The sequence below is a fragment of the Pteropus alecto genome, unplaced genomic scaffold (genome assembly GCF_000325575.1).
Source record: "Pteropus alecto unplaced genomic scaffold, ASM32557v1 scaffold75, whole genome shotgun sequence".
NCBI lineage: Eukaryota > Metazoa > Chordata > Mammalia > Chiroptera > Pteropodidae > Pteropus > Pteropus alecto.
In genome coordinates this window covers 20,498,278-20,503,470 of record NW_006440638.1, presented here as the reverse complement: position 1 = coordinate 20,503,470, position 5,193 = coordinate 20,498,278, and positions in this window count along the sequence as shown.

Below are 5,193 nucleotides of genomic sequence, written 5' to 3'. Positions count from 1 at the left end.
TTCCTGCTCCACCAATCATAAGACTTGCTGAAACTGGGGGGTAAAGGGAGATGTCTAAGTAGCAGAGGCAAGGCAGGGTATAGAGGTTGTGTGGGAAGGGATGATTACCATTGCGGGTAATCACCCAAGAAATTCACCCCATTTTCTGGTTCCTTTTTTCATCTTGTTTATTTTTTTTCTTTTCTGTGCTCTTTTATTTTTCCACTCAGTAAATCCTATTAACCATTTCCTCTAGCCAGGATTGTCCCAGATGAAAAGAGACACTCTAAATGAAGACTTGAGACACAATCTCCTCTGTCAAGGTCACATTCTAGTTAGTAATGAACAATTTCAAAATGCAATGAGCGTTCATGCTTACTCGGGGCAAGCGGGAGTGTGGTTTGGGAGCCTGGGGATGGGGAGTGAGCAGACCTCAGTGGGTAGGGGTAGAGGCCAAGAGATCTCCTAAAGGAGGGGGGAACTGGTGCTGGATCTTGCTGGAGTTGCCAGAGAAAATACAGGACGCTTGTATTTAATGCAATATTTATGACATACTTATGACATACTTATGACATAATTAAAAAAAATTATTCGTTTATCTGAAATTCAAATTTAACTGAGCATCCTGTATTTTCACTTGCTAAACCTGGTAACCCTAGTTCCTGATAAATATAAAGGATTTAGTTGAGTAAATGGGAGGATGGGAGAGGGGCTAAGGAATAGCATGTGCAAAGACCTGGAGGTGCGGAATCCCATGCTTCATTAACATTGTCCAGTGGCTGGAGTGTGGGGTGCAAGGGGGAATGGAGGGAATGGAGAGAACACACCAGTCGCATAGTTGCTGCACGCGTGCTAAGTGCCAGGCCTATTGTGAAGTCCTAGGGTGCTGTTGTGAGCCAGATAGAATTTCTGCTCTCAGGCTGCTCGTAGCTGAAAAGCAGTGAGGCGAAGAGAGAGGAAGACAGGCACTGTGCAAATTATAGCTGGGGGACATCGGCCCGGCTGGGAGGTCAGGAAAGACCTCTCCGAGGAGGTAACAATATGCACACCAAGGGCCAGGTGTTCTAAGCCAAGGGAACAGCATAACAGAGATCTTGAAGTGAAAAAATTCACAGTGGGTCTCAGATACTGAAATGTGGCCAGAGGGGCTGGGACCCCAAGAAAGAGAAGAGGGGCAGAGGAGGAGGTTGGACAAGTGGGCAGGGGCCAGAAAACACCAGAGGGAATTTCGGCCAGATCCTGAAGGCAATGGGAGCCATTGAAGGAGTTTAAAGCAGGCAGGGTGACACACCAGCTTTGTGTTATTACAGGCGACTCATGCTGGAGAGAGGACGGCAGATGGGTAGTATTGAAGCAGAGAGAATGAGGGAGACCAGTGAGGGGCTACTGCAGATGTCCAGGATGGAAAAGTTGGTGGCTTGGTCTGGCATGATGGTGATAGAGATGGAGAGAGAAGAAGAGATGGATCTAGGCTGCACTGAAGAGGAAGACTTGGCAGGGCTGAGGTATCTGGCACTGGGAAGTGAGGGGGCGGTAGGAGCAGGCATGACTCAAAGCTTCTGGTGTGGACAGATGGGAGGATGGTGGCACCATTTGCTGAGCTGAGCTGGGGACTTGGGAGTTTTGGGGGTGGTGAGGCGAGAGAGTTCAGGTTTGCACATGTTGAAGGTGAGGAGGCTTGTGGTGAACCATCAGAGGATGGAGTGTGAAGGAGGAGAAAATTGCGGAGATCCAGGCAGGATATGTTCAAATCTCTCTTCTCACACTTGGCTGTGTGGCCTTGAGCAATGACTTCACCTCTACTTACCTTAGTTTTCTGATCTATACCAAGAGATAATGTGGGTAATCTGCACTCAGCATTGTTGTGAGGGTGCGGTGGGCAACCTCCAAGATAACCCCAGTGATCTCCACCTCCTAGTATTTGTGGCCTTGTGTGGTACCTTCCAAACTATAATAGGGCTGGTCTGTGAGACCAAGAGACTATTGGTATGTCACTTTCAAGGCTGGTTTATAAAAGACATTGTGGCTTTGTCTTGTTCTCTCTTAGATCACTCGCTCTGGGGGATGACATCTGCCATGTTGTCAGGAGAAGCTGATGTGAAGAGGAACTACTACACCTGCAAAAAAAAAAAAAAAAAATACATGGGTGAGCTTGGAAGAGAATTCTCTAGCTCTGGCCAAGCCTTTAGGCTGACTGCAGCCCCAGCTGACATCTAGACTGCAAGATCTGCCACCTACCAAATCTGCTTCCAAATTCTTGACCCATAGAAACTGTGAGATAAGAAATGTTTGTCGTTTCAAGCCCTTAAGTTTTGGGATAATTTATTATGCGGCAAGAGAGAGCTGACCCAAAAGGTAAAAGCAGTTAGTATAATGCCTGGCACATAGTAGGAGCTGTAGAATATGCAGCGTCTGTAGGTCTGGAGTTGAGGAGAGAGGCCTGGCCTGGAGGTTTTGGACTCTTTGGCTTAGAGACAATAACGGAATCCATGGATGTGGCTGAGCTAGTCCACAGAGACGGGGAGACAGAGAGGAAATGATGGCCTTGGCCAGAAGCCTGGGCATAGGGGTGGGTAAAGCAAGAGGAGGAGCATCTCCATGCGTCTGAGAGGAGGCACTGTAGAGGAAGGAGGAAAACTAAAACGGCATGGAAAGAGACAGTCTCATAGAGGGTGTGGTCAATGAATCACTACAAGAAAGCCCGAGAGGAGGAGATCTGAGGAGGGTCTTTTGGATTCAACAAGAAGATTCCTGGTGGCACCACAAGAGCTATTGGGGTGGAGAAGATGGGCCCTGAGTCCGGATTGAATATTATAGGTTGAGCGTCGGTGTAAACACTCCTCCAAGAACTCCAAACCAAGATGGTACATAGGAGAATCCTACAGGAAATCCAAACTACAGAAAATCCCAGTCTTACAGAAGCTGCTCTAGTGAATAGACTCCTATTCCTTAATTTATTTTATGAGGCTTATGTAACTCTGATAGCAAAACCAGATAAGGAGAGACTAAGAGCGGAAAATAGTAGACATAAATATGGATGGAAAAAACTCTAAATAAAATATTAGCAAACAACATCCAGCAGTATATTGAAAAAATAATACATCACTAAAGTAAATTTATTCTAAGAATGCATGGATGGTTTAATATAATAAAATCCATGATTGTAATTGGTTAGATTGGGGTTAAAAATCTCACATTTGATAAAATTCAACACCTACTCATAATAAAGCACTATAGTGCTTCCTTACTCTGATAAAGGGTATCTATCAAAAATCTACAACAAACACCATATTCAGTGCTGAAATATTAGAAACAGTCAAGAATAAGATAAAAATGTCCACTGTCATCACTGCAATTCAACATTGTGCTGGAGATTTTGGTTAGTTTAGTAAAACAAGCAAAAGAAAATAAAGATTAGATAGGAAGATACCATTACTTGCAGACTCTACGATTATTTACACAGAAAATTCAGGAGAGCCTATAAACTTAGAACCAAAAAAGAGTTGAAGTTTGTGAAATACAAGATTATTATATAAAAACATCACATTTCGATAACCATCAATACATTATAAATTTGAAAATATAATTTATAATAGCAACGAAAACTTTGAGAGATATGTAGAAATAGTTCTGTGAAAACCACTGACAAAGTTAATTCTTCTGTTTCTAGTTGAGGAACTAGAAGCCCTGAGAGGGAAATGACTCTTCAAAGGACACCAGTAAGCCAGGGGCAAATCTGTAATTTTCAGTGGCAACAAATTCTGGAGATCTGCGTGTTGGATAATTTCGGTATTGTCTTTCTTTTGTAAAAAATAGAACTAAAAGTTTTCTAATTATAAATTCAATATTAATTCTAGAAAACATAGAAAATTCAGAAGAACATTAAGAAGTAGTAAGTCACTAACGTACCCGTCCTGCTACCTAGAGAACTATGATCAGTGATTTGGTATATTTCCTTGAAATTTTTGTCTATGCATACTTATGTTTTTAAAAATAAAATTAGGATTATACCATGTATACCATTTTGTGCATTTCTTATTTTTTCACTCATTTTCCTGTATACTCACCTAGTCTTTTTGAATATGATAATGCCGTACTCAGTTATGTTGATGAAGCAGATGTAATTTATTTAACCTATCAGTTTGCGTTTTCAGAGAAAACTCAAGGGTCAGATATGACTGTGATGATCATATGATAGAAGTTAAACCTCAGAGGCAGCTCACACACATGACATGAAATACAGTTGAGTTTCTCAGTGGTTATCCTACTGGAGAAGGGGAAATGGCAAAACCAACGTCATATACTGGGTCCCACCAGGAAGGGGACAGAGATCTGGTTAGCAGGAACAGATGGGATTTGGAAGTCTATGCTTGGAGACCAATTAGTTCTGAGTCTTTTGCGTAATTCCTCACCCTCTGCAGCCTTGGCTTCCTTCCTGGTGACATGAGAACAATACCAGCGCCCAGACTCAAGTAGGGCCAGCTCCTTTAGGCCTCAGAGCTTTTTCACTGTTTTTTTTTCTGCTGAAGTCAGCTCTGCCCTTCTCCCCATCTGGCTGCGCATGTTGACCCTTCAGGCCTGGCTGCCCTTACTCACTCTGCCCACCAGGCATAATAGTAGATCTTATTACAGGTCTTATTACAGCTTCCCCAACGGAAGGCAAGGCTAGGAGGTTCTCAGCCACAGGCCCAGTGTCCAGGTATTCCTTGGCCACTGCATCTGAAGCAGAGGCCCCCTCCCCTTATTCTCCACCTAGTTCCTCTTAACTTGCACCACCCAACACTTATTAACATAACTTGTCATGATTTTGTCTACTGCCTGTTTCCTTGGGTTGTGTCTGTTTTCTCCTCTATTTAGTAATCTCCCACGTCTTGGTAGGCCGCCATACCCCTTAGACCTGGCACATGGTCGGGACCCCATACATGTCCATGAAAAGGACAAGAAAAACAGCGGTGGGGACACTAAGTCCAAGGACGCAGAGGAAGACAGGGGCTAGGGTGGTCACTGGGCTGATCCCAAACTGCAGGCGGAGGCAGGACGTAGAAGAGGGCTCTGGGCGGGGCCTCGGGGTTTCGGGGCGGAGCCTCGGGGGGCGTGGATGGGGCTTCCCGGCTGCGGTGGAGCCTGCCTGACGGTGCAGCCTGGCTGCGCCCGACTGAGTTGCTCCGGCCGCCCGGCCCTTTGGCTTCCCGCACGCAACGCCATTAGGGGGCG